The sequence below is a fragment of the Propithecus coquereli genome, unplaced genomic scaffold, assembly GCF_000956105.1.
Source record: "Propithecus coquereli isolate 6110/MARCELLA unplaced genomic scaffold, Pcoq_1.0 Scaffold296, whole genome shotgun sequence".
NCBI classification, from domain to species: Eukaryota; Metazoa; Chordata; class Mammalia; order Primates; family Indriidae; genus Propithecus; species Propithecus coquereli.
This window is the reverse complement of record NW_012148574.1, coordinates 1,767,554-1,785,012: the sequence shown is the minus strand read 5'-3', so window position 1 is coordinate 1,785,012 and position 17,459 is coordinate 1,767,554. Positions and strand designations below refer to the sequence as shown.

Genomic DNA, 17,459 nt, shown 5'->3' with positions numbered 1-17,459 from the left:
GGGGACCCACGGCCCAACTTCGCACCATAACAAAGGCGGGGGTCTGTGCGGGCCGGGGGGCGGGCGCGAGCGGGCCGGGAGGGGGCGCCCTGCGGGAGGGAGCGGGGCCGGGGAGGGGAGGCGGTCTGTGGGGGAAGGGCAGGCCGGCGAGGGGGGAACGCGCTGGGGCAGGGGGCAGGGTGGGGGCCCGGCCGCAGAGGGGGCGGGTCCGGCCCGGGGCTGGGGTGTGCGGGGGCCACTGCGCCGGCTCCGGGCCCGAGTCCGGGCGGGGGTCTGCGCGGCGGCGTGGACCGGGCTCCGGGGCCCGAGGCGCGGCGGAGGCCAGGTAATTGGTTTCTATTTTAAACTTCACTTTGTTCTGGCGGAGGTGGGGCGGTGGGAAAGGCGTGGCCCCCCGAGGACGATTACATAAGTGTTCGCACCTGAGTTGGGTCCCGCGCCGGCGAGGCGGCTTCGGGGTGGAGTTGGTGGAGGGCACTTTGCTCGGGCTCCGCGCGTCGGGTCGCGCCCCGCGCGGGCGACCGGAGCAGTGTCTGGGGACGAGGAGGCCGGGGAGGACTCCGCGGACTCTTTCTAGAAGCCCCGATGTGCCCGTGGGCGTGGGGCCGGGCCTTCCGGGGGTGTCCGCTGCGTAACAAAGGACGGCGCCCTCGGACCCTCTGGTCCACTCGCGGGGCCGACTTACCCGCGAGTCACAAGAGGAACTTCAGTCGGCCAGCCCAGCTAGACGCACAGCAGAAAGGCATCTCCCCCCGAACGTGCTGTTAGGTCTTCAATCTCGCTTAAAGGTGATTTAAAGATAGGTTGATGTACGTCCACCAGTTGGCTGTGTAATAAATGCTGCTAAAATACTGACCGGAGTCGAAGCAAGGGTGGATAGCCCCCCACAAGGATCTTCTCCCAGATATTTTTTCCACCGTGTGTGAATACGACTGAAGTATTCTGGTTCAGGGATGTGTTACTTTAAGGAGCTAGGCGTGCATGCCATTTGATAGGGCCCTGGCTGCTGCCATGTAGAAAAAAGCTCATTTTATCGTTTGTTTGTTCCTCCTTCATTTTCTCTGGCGTTCTTTGATTGTGTCGTCCAAATAACTGTGTTATTTGTATTTACATAGACCAGCCAGAATTAAATATGCCACACACCACTATTGCGCGTGAATCCGAGACCCCCCTCCCCGTTAGCAAAACCGGGGAGTTGGGCCGAGCCCGCCGCGGAGTCCGGGCTGCGGAGTTGGGTTACTGCAGGAGGACATCTTTGGTTTCACAAGTGACCCCCGTGGCTGCCTTGAATGGGCTCTGGGATGAATCGAGCTCTGTGTGAGGCTCCCGAGTATTTTGGTAATTGAGTTAGAATTTTGCTGTGTTAAGATACAAGCATGTCTAATATTTTTCTTAAATCATTAGTAGGGCTTTGTTTCCTTACACTTGCTAATTTGAATATGCTGAAACATTCAGAGCCCCTTAATATTCAGAAAAAAAGTAATCCCAATGGTTCTGTAGTAAAGCTAGCCAAGAGGCATGGGAATGAATCCCTTTCTAAAATGAAACAAAACATCAAAGTAGCGTATTTGGTAGGTACAGATGTCAACGGTAGGTAGAGAGTTCTGCTTATTTTTATCTCTAAAAGCGTGTGTTTATCAGAATAATCTTCCCAACTGCCTAAAAAAATATCCTGAAATACAGGAAGAACTTTAACTTTGGTAGATGTATTTAATATTAATTGCTGATGTCCTGAGAATAGTTTACATCATCAGTGTTTTACTATTGTTTTTTTGTAAACAAAACTTTAAAGTCCACTGATTTGAAGATTCCCCCTCCCGCCCCCTCCCACCCTGAAGTGCTACGTTTCTAGCTTTAGAAGATGTCCCAGAGACCGAAGCTGAGTGAACAGAATGAGAGGTCTTCAAAAATAGGTCTCGGTGTTAGAAGCACTTTGTCTCCACTTCCATAAATGAAACTTTTAGCTCCATTTCCCTTATTGCTTTTACAAGGAGATATTTGAGTTTTATAAATGAAGCGTTTGATGTGATTAAGTTCAGCAACATATGTGAAAAAGGGAAGGAAACTTCTTTAGAGAATACTTTGGAATGAGGTATATTCTCCAGCAGATGGTTTGCAGTCTTACCAAATGGGGAAAATGATATGTGACCCAGCCATTTAATTAGAGTTTAGTCATGGATTGCTCTTGAAAAACCAGTACTCAGTTTATTGGGTTGTTGTGGATTTTTATTTATTCATTTTCCAGGATACGCATTGGTCTTACTCATAATTTACCAGAAGGAATCTTCTAAAAAGAATTAAGTGGGACTGACTGTGAGTCTGCGTGGAGATTGTGTTTGGAGTCTCAGCTGCAGTGTATGTTAATGCCATGGAAATAGGAAACTGAAATAGAAGCTGATTACGTTCCGCAGGAGGGAGCTTGTCTGAACCTGTGTACTTTCCTTTTATACTATGCTTGTTGAAATGTTCAAGACATTACACTATTTTGTTTTTTATTCCACTTTCAACTAAGAGAAAAGGACATGTGTTAATTATCTAATTAAAAGTGGTATTTTGCTTGTAATGTACGTAGATTGCTCACTGAGGAAAGCATTGCTGTCGAATGTGCAGGAAGCACATACCTACTTTCTCTTTGATTTTTGATTGGCCAGATTTAAGTGGAGACACCTAAACTTTATCAGCGATAGACGTGGATTTAGTCATAAGTAATAGAACTAATGGAAGAAAGCAGAAGGAAGTTCAATTTATTTGATTAGGTGTCTGCATGATAAATATTCTAACTTAGAAGTAACATTTTCTTCTTCAAAAGCAGACATCCTACTTGCTGTAAATGTTTATGCATTTTAGTACTTGGGTAAAGCTATTCTGACACAATCAATTAGTTCTTTCAAAAAATCATCTCTTTCTTCTCCTAACCCTTCCCCCTCAAAGTTCTAGAAGCTGTGGGGACAGTTCAGTTAAGTCCCCTGGTTCTGAGTGCAGTGCAGAGAGTACTGTGGGTCTGTGTCCTCCTCTTGGAGCCGAGCTAGAGCCGCCCGGACTTTCCTTCTCAATTCTCGTGTTTGCATTTATTGCTTAACCAGCATCCCTGGGCTGCTTATGATTTGGCACCTTTGACCTTCGCTTCCAGAATTGTTAATGTCTCAACATGAAGGACTAATTTTATTACTGTGTTTAGCTCACAGGGCCTTGGGAGAGAGGCCCTTACTCTGTTGTTGGGGAACTGCATCTCATTTGGATTTGCATTTTTCAAGTGAATTGCAGCGTCAGGATGTGGATTTGTTGTGAAGTCTAATTAGGTGATGGTTGGAATACATCTTTCTGTGCATCAGAGGCACAGAGGGACATGGAGACGCCTGGAGCCTCCCTGGGCTGCCATTCAGGTCGCCCTGTTTTCACAGTAGCAGTTCTTCCACTTTTGTGCTGGGTTCCCTTAAAGCTGGGTGCTAACTGGTGGCATGAGATGACAGTGTCACTGTTCCCCTCTTCTCCTTCCCCTACCCCTCCCGGGGGCTCTCAGCACCACCCTTTTCACCTCACTGGCCAAAAGTGTACTGGCAGCAGCCTGTTAAGGATCTGAAAGTATCTAGGGGCCACAGAGGAGACAGCATTTTTGCAGTTCAAGCCCTGGCTTTGGTTCTCTCTGGTCCCAGGGACAAGTGAGCTTGGGGTGGGGGAAGAGGGACCTCTGCCCCTAAGTTAAGGTCGTTCCCCCTGTTAGGCTCCAGCTATCAACATTTTACAATTTTCATGAATTTCGGAAAGTTGTCACAAACCCATTTTAAGAAAGGAATCACATCAAATATTTATTTATGTGTATAAAGACTTTATTAGTAAAACGAACCTTAATAGGAAGAGGAAGAATAAAGAAAAACTTTACTATGACTTTAGAATGTCTCATCCATCTCTTTAAAAAGCATCTTTATTTTAAAATTAATTTTCTTCCAACCAGAAATATTTTAGGGGGATGACTTAAATAGCTATGGGGAGGATGCATTTATAGAGGTTATAAATGTATCGCTTGTATTTGAAATTTCTACTGTCTGCTAAAGTGTACTAGGTACATTTTGGATGGATTGGTAAAAATTAGCAGTTGCAACTGTCCATTTTGCATTCTTTGTCCTCTGCATCTGGCCACACAGGATTTGAACAGCTGAAGCGTCTCTTTCCAAAGCTAGAGCTCTCATATTTATGTTCGGCATGAAATGTTTTCCAGTGCTATACATTCAGATTGTAAAGAGGTGTAATTTTGTGGCTCTTAACATGCCTTAAAAGTAGTTTTCCAAAAAAGATGTGGCATTTAATCTTCAATCCAAATGTACAGAAAATTACAAAGCAGGAGTCATTAGAAATGCAGCTATATTTAGAAAGCAAACATGTAAATATGTATTTAGTAATGAGTAAAACACAACACAGGAGAGTAGGGAAAAAAGTCATTTAAAAAACAACTCTATCAGGCCTCGATACAGTTTTCCGTATACTGTGTTTCAAATATGTGTTCATCCTGATAGATTTTCTTTCTGTTTCTGGTTTTCTTTTCTTTCTTTTTTTTGGTCAGGAAATGAATCAAGTTGTTATAGTCTCAAAATTTACTGCAGGAGATATATATTATATGTAATTGTGAAGTTCAGACAGTTCCTCAGCTGAGTGGGGAAAATGGGATAAGATTGAATATATTTTGTTATTTTCAAGGCAGAGTTAATCTAGTGTTTTATTCCTTCAAGACCAGGTAGACTTGTCTCTCACCGGTTCTCACGCCCTGGGGAATTGCTGGTGTCAGCTCAGCCTTCTGGATACAGCTGTCCTGTTATTTTCTTGCCATTTAGGAGACGGTGTGGGTAGACTAAGATGTGGTGTTAGCTTTCAGGACATAGTTAAAAGGCAGACTCTTAAAAATTGAGGTTTTTCTCTTAAAACTCTGTAACTTTTTGTTAATGGCTAAGAATTAGTATTTTTTTTTTCCCCAGCATTATTAACACTCGAAGAACCTTCTAATCCCCAACTCTTTCTTACCATGTGAAAGTAAGGGACATTTGTTTAGGAATTTTTGTCCTTTGTTTCAGAAAAGGGCAACATGTGTCTATCTTTGCCATATGGTACTATTTAACCTATATTGCATGAGCTGACTGGGCGCTGTGCTTAGGCATTGATTTATTTCAGCATTTGAGAATGTTCTTTGAAATTTAGTACAGTAAATGATGCATTGAGAGTTGTGCAGAGAGGTTGTTTGTGGCTTGAGCAGATTCTTGTTCGGTTGATCGTTAAGGGTTGTGAGCAAGTTTCACTTTTTTTTTTCTTCCTGAAATAATTTTTGTGGGAAATAGTTTGCCATTAAACGTTGAATGATCGCGTTAATTCAGGAAAACAGAGCCACATGTGAGTAGTTAGGACTTTTGCTGGTTGCATATTAGGCTAAGAGTTGGGCTGGACAGAAAGAGAAGACTCACTTTTAGTTCCTGATTATTCTGGTGATTTTAGACTGGAGCTAAAAAATGTTTTTCTTTCCTTAAAGAATTAGCTTTTTTTTTGATGGACGGATCAATGAACAGATGAACAATCCTGTTTCATAGTTTCACTGAACTCTCGTGGTGATGTTGTGGAATTATCTGCAGGAAGAACTGTGATGTTTTCACTTGGTGGTATGTTTGTTTGCACATGTTGGTTTGAATTTTGGGGTAGACCTGTCTTTGATTCACAACGGTGGCTGCTTATGTCCTGTCTGAGCGATTTATTGACCTGGACCATCTCAGAGGACTCTTCCTCCATTTTTAACATTCCGTGTGGCCCTGGATTTGCCACCGAAGCTAATGTGTCTCTGGACACCTTTCTCTTGGTGAATCAGTCTCATTAGTTTTAATCATACTGTTTTTCCTGTTTTAAGGAAAAAAGTAAACAAATTCATACTCATTCACGTGTGTGTCCCCAAAGCAAGGCATATGTGGACAGAAAGGTGGGCGAGGGTGTTGCTCAGGGAACGTGAGCGTGCGAAAGCACATCGCCTTTGGTGATGCATAATTTATGTTGACATTATCAGTGACACAGAGAGAACATTTTTATGCCACTCTGAGAAAATATCATCATTCACATTGATAAGCATATTCCCACCAGATTTGGATTAATCATTTCAAAGCTTTTCATGTCTTTAGCATGACCATTAGCATAATGATGATAATTTGTCCCTTTGAGTAACACCAAGCTAATTTAAATTAACGTTATTGTGTTGAGTACAGTACAACCCCAGGTGCTCAAGTGGCTTCCTTCTTTCCAAAATGGCATTTTACTTTTAAAAATAAGCGAGGAAGATGATCTCATTCCTAAAACCAACTTAAAAAAACATAACTGCTAGTAAATAAGTGAATTCCTAATGTAAAAGTACTTGCCATAGCAACGAAAACTTGGGGACAATTCTGTAGAGTCATGGGATTAGTGGTTTAGTGGCAGGATTAAAATTAGCCTCAGTAAATTACCCTGGTGACAGAAAAGCAGAATCTGTTAATGGTTTTACAGGAAGATTGGCTTATCAGTTATTTTCTAGGTGGGTGAAAGATTATGGGTGGCTCAGAATTTGAACTTTAGAAAGTAAGGTTAATTTTCCTACTATCTACACATTTGAAAGCATCTGTAGGTGTTGATTGAAGCATAAAGTTACTACAGTTAGATTTGTGATTTCCTATGGGTGTGGGAATCCACATTTCTTATTTAGCTACAAATGTTAAGAGTGTTTTAGGCAATCCCTAAATCCAGCAGTCCATGGGAATAGGAGACCATTTTGGAAGGTGTATTAGATCTTTTGGGCCACAAAGGCACCACTGAGATACTTACAAGGTGGTAGGTTATTACATGCCCTTTCTTGGCCAGAGCAGGGTCAGTGTGGCTGTTACTCTGTGTGGTTTCATATCCGTTAGGAGTATTCACACAATGACCATGAAGGAAAATGTTTGCTTTCACGATTATTTACATGTCTTTGAAAATTTATGTTATTTCTATCTGGACTTGTTTTAGAAGGTTAATATTGAGAATCGTATGTTATAAGTGCAGGAAACTTAGAGATGATTTTTGGGTGAACCCTGAAATGCAGAAAGATTTGGGGACTTAGCCTTGGCAGAGTGCAGACCCAGGCTTGGTGACCTCAGTTCAGTCTTCTTTTTCACTGCGCTGGGCTCGCTGCATGCGCAAAATCCGCTGAGGTGAAAGTCCACTTTGAAGATGAGCTTGTTAAGAACGTGGTGATGCTGAGTTAGCACCACAACGTGTAGGTCCGCAAATGGTCAGTTATTTAGGACAGTGTGTAGAGCCCCACATCAGCCCCACTTGTGATGCTTATATCTAGCTCCAGGGAGAAGAAAAACGTTGAGTAAATTTTTGCATCTCTCCATGGGGATATCCTGTGAGTGTGAGAACTGGACCAGTTGTTGCAGCCAGAGGCTACTGCAGCACTGCAGAGCTCAGACGAGCAGGAAAGTGGAAATTCTGGTCACCAAAGACTGGACAGCTGCCTACACAGATTCCCAGCTCAGCAATGGGTGCCAGGCTACAGATTTTCATGGGAAACCCAGTGGTAACCACCAATACTGACATTGCTTTTTATAAGAGAGTAAATACAGACAGTAGATGACCAATATGGGATATAGAAAATCCCAAAAGAAAAAAGTGGCCAAAAAAATTGTAGAGAAAGGGGTCAGAGAAGATGGTGACAGTTTTGATAGACTGCTGGTTTCTCCCACTCCCGTGCCTTAGCCACGGAGGCGGAGAGTGGGGCATCTGGTAGGCGGAGCAGACGGCCAGGCGACTGACAGACGCCCAGATGCCCAGGGTGGTGAGAGGGAGCTGCTTGCGGGAGTGGGGCAGGGAGCCGCAGCATGGAGAGGTGGCTGGGGTGGCAGGCACCTTCGGTGCAGGTGCACAAGATGGCAGCTAAGATGAGACGCTGAGTACCCCAGTGAGCCAGTGGCCATTCAGTCACGTGGCCAAATAGCAGTGACCCATTGGAGTGGCCGTGAGTCCCGTCTGCCCCTCGTTGCTGTGTGGACCCTTGCAGAGGGTTACTTACCGCTCGGAGGAGTCTCCACTCCCTCTGCCTTCTCCAGCGGAATCGGGAGCTGGGCCACGGGGCGGTTTTTCTTCTTTGTGCAGGACCCACTTGCATTCTCAATGTGAGGAAACAGCCGGCATTCTAGATTTTTTTTCTTAAGAGGAAAAAAATCAGTAAATTGAGACCCAGATTTAGAATTTATTTTCCCTTTTCTGAAGAGGATAGGGCTGAGTGCTTTTTCATTATTTCCCTGAACCTGTATACTAGGTAATTTTGCTATCTTTCTAGAAATTTCTTGAAAGATGTTATGACTAGGCTCGGTGCGGTGGCTCACACCTGTAATCCTAGCACTCAGGGAGGCTTAGGAAGGAGGATTGCTTGATGTCAGGAGTTTGAGACCAGCCTGAGCAAGAGTGAGACCCCATTTCTACTAAAAATAGAAAAAATCAGCCAGGTGTGGTGGCACGTGCCTGTAGTCCCAGCTACTTGGGAGGCTGAGGCAGGAGGATCGCTTGAGTGCAGGAGTTTGAGGTCGCTGTGAGCTAGGCTGATGCCAGGGAACTCTAGCCCATGCGACAGAGCAAGACCGTCTCAAAAAAAAAAAAAAAGTTATGACCCATGTAAACTAAGAATTGCAAACACTTATTTAATCACTATAATAATTTATGAACTCCATCATTTATGCCTGGTGTGAGAATTTTTGCAGGCTTGTTTGACTGTCTGGTAGTTGGAATCTCATCACTTGTATGTTGGTAGTAATAGTTTGCTTGTTTATATCTCATCCCGTTAAGAGTATAAGACGTACACTTAAGGTCACATGTTAAATATGTACAGATGCTCTAGACTTATGATAACGTCATGTTCCAACAGACCATTGGAAGTTGAAAATACTGTAAGTCGAAAATGCATTAATACACCTGACCTACCTAATATCCTAGCTTAGCCTGGTCTACCTGAAACGTGCTTGGACGCTCACATTAGCCTACAGTTGGGCAGAAACTTCTGGCAGCACAGTCCACTGTGGAGCACGGTTCAGCCTCGTGATCTCAGGGCTCCCGGGGAGCTGCCCCGCGTGCGGAGACAGCTCCGTACCCCTCTGTGCCGAATGCCTGCGGCTTTTGCACCATCCTGATGTTGAAAAATAGAAAGTCAAACCTTTGTAAGTTGGGGACCGTCTGTAGTAAAATACAAACAAAAGTAAAGAACGGGAAAGGGAATAATAGGTCGTGATGAGGGGTAAAATAAGATCACATATGCAGATCTTAAGATTCCCTCCAGCTGGTGTATGTGAACCAAAATTCAGAATCTGAGCTTTCTGGCACTGAAACAAAAAGGGAAGCATGGCCATTTATGTTCCATTGACTCTCAGGGAAAAATACACCAGTTCTCCTGTGAAAGAAAAGTTTGTTTTAGCACATACCACTGAAATAAACTTTTTATGTTGATTTTTAATACTGGCTATTTTAATACTGGCTATATATTTTTATATAGATAATGCCTTCAATAACATTCTTAAGGCAACTTCTGTAGTAGCTTTTGAAAGTTTCCTTGTAGCTATTTTGATACAAAAAGCTAAGGGCATAAGAACGAAATACAAGGCACTGAGGACTATTTTTTGAATCACCATGACAATATGATACAAATTATTGAACATTACTATTTCCCATTATATTAGTAGAGGTTTAGGTCAGGCGTGGTGGCTCACGCCTGTAATCCTAGCATTTTGGGAGGCCAAGGTGGGAGGATTACTTGAGGCCAGGAGTTTGAGAGCAGCCTGAGCAACATAGTGAGATCCCCATCTCTACAAAAATATAATAATAAAATTAGCTGGGCATGGTGTTGTGTATTTGTAGTCCCAGCTACTCGGGACATAACGCGAAAAGTTAAAAGAAATAATAATTGTGATCTAATGCATTTAGGGAGATATATTTATTTATATTGTGTAGTAAGCCTTAAGTCTGGTTTTTCATAATTTGCTACCTCACAATATAAGCAAATTTACAAAATGTGGAAACAATTAACGTTGCTTGGGCTTGAGGTATACTTGGAGTGAAAACTGCAGGCAGAATTAATTTATTACTCTTTAAATCATGGTTGTAGTGGTAGAATATCTGTAAAATGCCCTTCCTGTCGAAGAACAGAGTATTTTATTGAGATTATGGTTTTACATATCTCCGTCCCTGTTCTTCATTGATGACTTGTCACTCTCACGTGTCCTCCTAGATCCCGGAGGTCTGAAATACAGCTGTTGGGTGAGAAGTCGGTACACTTTCAGGGCTGCATCAAAGTTTATGAAAATGCTGAAGTTTGGGGCTTTTCACTGAGGAGATCCCTTGTGGATGAGCAGACCTTTCCTTCACTCCTGCGGCATCTGGAACAAAGTGTTTTTCATCCGTCCTTTTAAAGTAGGTTATTTAAATACAATGACAATAAAAATGGCTAACAGGGCCTGGGCTCGGTGGCTCACGCCTGTAATCCTAGCTCTCTGGGAGGCCGAGGCGGGCGGACTGTTTGAGCTCAGGGGTTCGAAACCAGCCTGAGCAAGAGCGAGACCCCGTCTCTACTAAAAATAGAAAGAAATTAATCGGACAACTAAAAATATACAGAAAAAATTAGCCAGGCATGGTGGCGCATGCCTGTAGTCCCAGCTACTCAGGAGGCTGAGGCAGGAGGATCGCTTGAGACCAGGAGTTTGAGGTTGCTGTGAGCTAGGCTGACGCCCTGGCACTCACTCTAGCCCAGGCCAAAGAGTGAGACTCTGTCTCAAAAAAAAAAAAAAAAAAGGCTAACGGTACTGGTTCGGGAAAGCTGCTTCTCAGAAGAAAGGACAGTCACTCAAAGCAAATGAAACTCCTTTAAGGAGATGTGAGTTCAGTGCAGAGTGCTGGGTTTTCATCCCTTCACGGCAGCGGTGTTTTTTGAGCAGTGTCTGTGTGTTATTTCGGTGCTCCCAGGAATTGTGGTGAGATACAAAGACAGACACTTCCCAGTGGGCCGTCTTGTGTGTGTGGCAGCCTGTGGGCTAGTTTGGAAGCTGGTTGGAAGGGACAGGTAAAAGGATTGAAAGTATAAATGGCAAGAGAATCACATTTTATTGGTGCATTTGCAGAGCCACAAGGTAAGCACAGAAACCGGCCCTTGTTTTTAGGGGAAGAACTAATCTGTCATCTAGGTGTTTATCCTCATGTGTCCCAAGACTGCTGCTCAACGAGGTTAATTCAGTGTTGCCACATTTCCAAGGTAAGAGCCATAGTTAAACTGCTTCCTCGTTCTGGGGCTGGGTCCTGTTCTTGGAGACGACGCTTTGGGTTACTGATTATTCCTGCTGGTAAATCCAGACGTTCAGGTCAGCAGGTTTGTTGTTTTGGCTGAGCGTCAGGTTCCACTTCTTGCTACGTTAGTCACCGAAATGCTTCTTTTGATGGGTAGAATGATGTTGCAACAGACTAGAATTCTGTTTGCTAGCTTACCTGTGAAATTGCAGTATCAGTGTTCAGAAAACTTATCAGGCCTTTTACCATAAGATGGACTGGCACTCAGGTAGAATGACAAAGTCCAAATGCACTAATATATTGCTCAGTTAGTATAAAAAGTGCTGTTTATCTTTCTCTGTTTCAGTGGCTCAGCACAGCCGTGCTTTGGACATAAGCAAATTGAGGCAAAGGAATATTTCTGCTTAGAGGAAACATGTGGACCTGTCCCGCTGGGATCACCATTTATTATTGGATGGACCCAAAATTCTTTTGAGAGTCTTGCAAATCCACATGAGTCTGAGCTAGTCAGATTTCACCTGTGGGTTCTTCTCTTGAAAAGGATTTAAGCCTCCACAGCAAGTCATGCCTCCCCCTCCCCGTGCATCTCGGGGCTCCAGCCGTTTCTACCCAGTCGTGTGAAATTTATAGTTCTTCAGTTGCCTTAGGATCTGCTAGTCAGGTGGGACTTCAGTGTCACAATAAATTAAAGTTTTCTGATTAAAACATCCCTTTCTTAGACAAACCATGACTGGCTTTGGAGGTTAGTGCAAAACCAGACACAGAACTACAGGCTTACATTTAATCACTTGGCAGAATTTCTTTCATATCCATTTGAAAGTCACTTTGTTTAATATACTTTAAGATGATTGAAGTTGGAGATTAGAGCATGGACTATGCCCTATTTTTAAAGGAGAGGAATTACAGTAGCTGAGGTACTCCCTGTTCTGCGGTGCCTCGATGCGGACTTTGTTCTTCTGTAGAATTCACTTTGCTGGAAGTGAGTTGATCTGAATGTCATTATTCCAGGGAATTTATATGAAGCTACCCATTTTAATTATTGAACCAGAATAATACATTGCTATTTGGTACCCAGCTTCTTACTGTCTTTGTCTCTTGTATAAGGGGATAAGGACAGACAGAGGTACTTTGCTTTTAAGAGAGAGAGTTTCAAAAACAAGGTACAGAGAAGTCCCCAAAATGGCACGCTTTCATACTATAAAAGGAGGTGGCGTTTGTGGAATTCACTGCAGATAACTCATTACTTGCTTTTCCAACCACAAATTTGTTTGGGTAATTTAGTCACAGCCAAATACTTCAGGTAGCGTTCTCCTTGCCCAAATTAAACTATTTCTTTTCAGATACTTGTACAAAATTTATAGTCCATACGATACAGAGATTTCATCATCTTTGCCATCAAGATATTTACAGTCTAAAGAGGAAATTGCATGTTGAGGAAAAAGAATGTGTTAGACATTGCACAACATGGAAGTAATTTTCTTTTATGCCACCTACTATTTATTGAGTTATCGAGTGCCTTCTACATGCCAGTCTGCATTAGGCGTTTAAATACATTGGCTTGGCAGATGTATTAAGATTTTTAATATGTATACTTTCATTAAAAATTAAAATGGCACCATGATATGAATTTTTCTGCAATTCTTGCAATTCTTTTTCATTTTCTCTTTTATTTTAACATCACAACTTTTTCTTTTTAAGGCATGCGTAGGGTGCAGTTGTGTGCACACACCTCGGTGACGTCCAGTTGCGCGCGGTACCCATTGTGGCCAGAGTATAGACCCCCGGAACAGACTCGGGTTGTGAGCAGCGGTGGGAGGCTGCCCGCGCCCACTGCTGGGCGTTGCCTGGAGGAGCTGCCCTTTGTCCCCTGTCTTGCTGGTGGATGTTTGGGGTGCTGCCAGTTTTCTCCCAGTGTGCAGGGAACTTTTCTGATACTTAATTTTGTGCACTTGTGGGACTATTTCTCCAGGATAAGTTCTCTGAGGTGGAATTTTTGGAACAAAGAGGCATTCTAATTGATAGATAGTGCCACATTTCCCAACAAAGATATCACTGTTGGGAAGATATCCCTGTGAAGGTCCGCGTGAGGGACGGCTTTCTTGGTATTCTCTGTGTCACGCCTCATGTTATCAGTCTTTTAAGTCTTGGTCACCTTGATAGCGGGGAAATTCATTGCATTTTAAACATTGTAAGCGATGGTGAGTATTTCTTAATGTTTATTAATCGTTTTATTTCTCTTGTGAATCACCTGTTACTTGGTCCATCATGGTGTTTGTTGATTTGTAAGAACATTTTGTTTATTTGGAATAATAGCCTTCTGATTACGTTGCAAATATCTCACCATTTTGTATCCTTTCATCGTAAATATTTTTGCTCTAGAAACATCCAGATAGGCTTTGTGGGTTGTTTCTTAAAAGGTGTGAGTGATTTTGGGTGTGGACATGACTGCTCTTTTCCAGGCTGGGTGGGTGGAGAGAGCTCTTGACTTCTAACACAGTTATTGGTCTGTTTATTTTTTCTGTTTATTCCTGAGTAAATTTTGGACATTAATATATTTTATTGGAAAATCCATTATTTCTTTCATCCATATTAACGAATTTGTTAGCCTAGAGTTTTCAAAAAAGTTTTTGTATTTTTTTTCATTTTTCTTCTTTCTGTGGTAATTAGACCCAATTCCCCAAACTCTGCTGTTTTTTTTCTTGATTAGGCCAGATTTATCTCATCCACTGGGGTTATCATAGAGCCAGTTGCTGAATTCATGTGTCAGTTTTATAGTTTTTTTCTTTTTTGCTGATTTATTGTTACTCATCAAAATTCAGATTTGAGGGTTTTTATTCTTTTTGTTATTTTTTGGATTGAATATTTCATTTATTTATTTTTAATTACAGTAGCAAATTGTACTTTTAGCTTTCTTTGTGTCCTGTAAGTTTTGACCTATGGTACCTTCAGGAGAGTTTGCAATTTCACTTTTTGGTTTCCTCTTTGTTCCAGGAGTTGCTATGGAGAGTTTAGAATTTTATTAATGGCTGAACTGTTGGTAGTGTTGTTTTGCTTTTACTTGTTGTTAATTTTTAGTATCAGCGTACTGTATTATGGAGCTCATGAGACCTGTACTCTCTCTAATTTATGGAACTTTTAGAGCTTGCCTTGTTAGGATGGAGGCACTTTACGTTCTATTGACAATTTAGCAAAATGGCAAAGTATGGAGTTTGATACTTATGTATTAGATAAGCCTTACTTTATTTTTTAAGTCCTCTATTTCATATTATTTTTGCTTACTTAATCTGCCAGGCTTAACAGAGATTTGCAATTCCCCCAGATCATTTTTTCTCTGATTTTTCCGAGTATTCATCATAGATTTTGCTTGGTACGTTTTATTTTCTTACTTGTGTTATTCTGCATTATTTGACTTAAAAGTTGAGGGCAGTTACAGCCGGGTCAGGGACATGTGTCTGTGGTCCTGGAGACCAGTCTGAGCGACATTAGCAAGACCCCTCTCAAATACAATATTTTAGGACAATTATATCTTCTTTGTGATTTCTTTTCTTTATAAATTGTAAGAGGACTTTTGTGTGATTACCTTTTTTAAAACCATGAATTAAACTTTTCATGGTATTTTTATTCCCACCGTTGCTTTTATTTGCATTTTCTGATATGTTTTTGTCTTCTTGTCCAACTTTTCTGCGTTCTTTAGTTGTATAGGGGTGTGTCTTTGTGAGAACAAATAATTGGATTTAGTTTCTAACCCTATCATGGAGTCTTTTTTAAATGATTGAGTTTATTCCATTTATATTTATTTCTCAAACTGACTCATTTGGCCTTCTTTCCTAATTAAAAAAAAACCCAAAACCTTTTGTTTTATGCTTCCTTGCTTTTTTCCCTTATTTTCTACTCATTGGCATATGAATTATGTTTCCTGTCTTTTAATTCTTAAAATCAGAAGGCATATAGGGAGTATAATATTTTTAGTTTCACTAGTGGCTGTATTTATAACGTTTTCTTAAACCCGTGTTTCTCAATGTGTCAGCTTCAGTAGCAATATAATTTGACTTCCCCTTTGGGGAAGATGAAGTGAGAACACTTCTGTCACCTTCCTCTTCTTTCTGCACCTCCACCCTCCCCACAGCACTATTGTAATTCCTTTTTTGGCCATTGTTTTAGTTTACTGCTGTTAATTTATTATTTTCACATGATACAGATTTTATTTCAAGTGTAGTAATTGCATGTTTATTTTACGTGTAGGTCAGTTATTTGACTTGATTTTATTTATATTTATTACCTTGCTTACTAGATTTAATGATCATTGCCAGTTATTTTTTATTTTTTCCACTTGTGAGTTCTTTAATTAGATTCATCTTCCGTTTGACTGGATTACCTTTCCAGGTAGATTTTAAAGGATAGACTGCTGAGGACTCTGGTTCTTGGGGAGGAGTTAGCCTGGGTTGAGGAGGGCGGTGGGTGAGAGTCCACGCAACAGGAAAATGGGTCAGCGCCCAGGAGAGCAGGAGACATTTGATATTGCTGGAGCCGAGAGGTGTGTGTGCATGCATGTGTTCATGTGTGTGTACACTTGTCGGCATGAGTGTACACGTGTGCACACGTGTGCATGCTGTGTAAGTTTGCAAGAATTTCCATGTATGTGTGAATGTATATACATGTAAGTGTGCTTGTGTGTAGGTGCACATGCATGCAGGTGTGCCATGCAGTAGGCATGTGCAAATGCGCACACATGTATGCAAGTGTGTAAGTAAGTGTGTATGCGGGAGGCCGTTAGGACCACGTATTCAGGGCTGTGAACCACCCTGAGGAATTTGGACTCTGTCCCAAAGGCAATGGGAAGGGCTATGTCGCTGGGGGTTCCTCAGCCCGTCTGTGGCAGGGCAGACGCATCACAGGCCGGGACACTGGAAAAGGGTCTGTCAGGAGGTTTCTGGAGAGAAGGTGGTCCAGAGAGTCCAGGGAAGAAGATGGAGCTTTGGGCTAGGTGTGTGGCTGAGAAGCTGGAGCAAAGTGCCTGATGTTGGTTTGGCTCAGGCTGGGAGGTCGAGTCTGTGAGACCTGGTAATCAGTTGGGTGCGGCGAATGGGAGGGAGGGAGGGAGGGAGGCAGGGAAGGTCCAGGACAGCTTTCCTATTCCTGCGTAGGGTCCTGCAGGGACCAGTCCTAGAGGGGACGAGGTCCCAGGAAGAGATGTTCAGGGCAGGCATGTTGGGTGGGGCCCAGAGGCCCAGGACAGCGTCCAGTGGCCTGTCTTGGTCTGGTCTTGGGGAGCCTGCACTAGGATGGGCACTTGCCGTCTGGCCTCCGAAGACGGCACTGTCACTGTGCGCTGGACCGGGGCGTGGGGGACCTCTGATGAACACCGGCATCTCCTGTCAAATTGTTACAGGATCCATTGAGGCCCCCGGCTGGTGCCTCGCGGAGGCCTGACCGGTCCTGCGTAGAGCGTTTCCACCAACTGCGGCCTCAGGCCTCTAGACACCAGAAACGCTGTTGGCCTGGGCCCGCCACGGGGTCGGGGAGCTTTTCAACTGGCAGAGACTTCGCATTTCACAAGTGAGAAAAGTAAGGGCCAAAGAAGTCAATGGCAAGTGCAAGGCCACTCAGCTGGTTGGCGCCGTAGGAGCAGGCCCAGGAAGAACTAACTCCTCGTGTGGGGTTGCTTCCCTGCCTTGCCACGTGTGAGAGGTGATGGAAGAGTTTGTCACCTCTTTCAGGAAGAGGGGAATGGCGAGAACTCCCTGGAAGAACGTGTCCTTTCTTCTGTGCCGAGAATGCGACTGTTTGCTGAATGCAGTAGTCATCTGAACTGATGCTAGATGTCATGCATACTTCTGGAATTATTCCTTAAAAATGTTTCATAGGAATATCGTTTTTATCTGCGTATCTTGTTTCTTCTGGCCGACAGAGCGGTGAGGAGTGCTGTAAGTCACGTCTTTGACGTACGGAGAATAAAGCACCTAACAGGGTGTTTCTTACTTACTTAGCTTACAGAATTGTCTTGAAAGAAAGAAAACTACTTAGGAGAAAGGAATATAGAGGAAATTTTAAAAATCAAGTTTATTTAGCTTTATGGAATCATTTTCAAGTGCAGGGTAAGCCTTGCGGCATGTAGGGATTTGTAGACAATCACAGATAAGAAGTCCTTAATGTGC

General features: G+C 43.0%; 1 protein-coding gene across 1 annotated transcript in view; it reads left to right on the top strand.

The window, feature by feature from the left end:
• Positions 1 to 6: 6 nt before the first annotated feature.
• The window catches only part of ZNF516 (zinc finger protein 516), a 108,398-nt gene continuing 90,945 nt past the window's right edge, over positions 7 to 17,459 (top strand). Inside the window, exon 1 of the mRNA XM_012648877.1 lies at positions 7 to 41. The gene's annotated coding sequence lies outside the window, so the exon portion shown is untranslated. The remainder of the gene's footprint in view (positions 42 to 17,459) is intronic.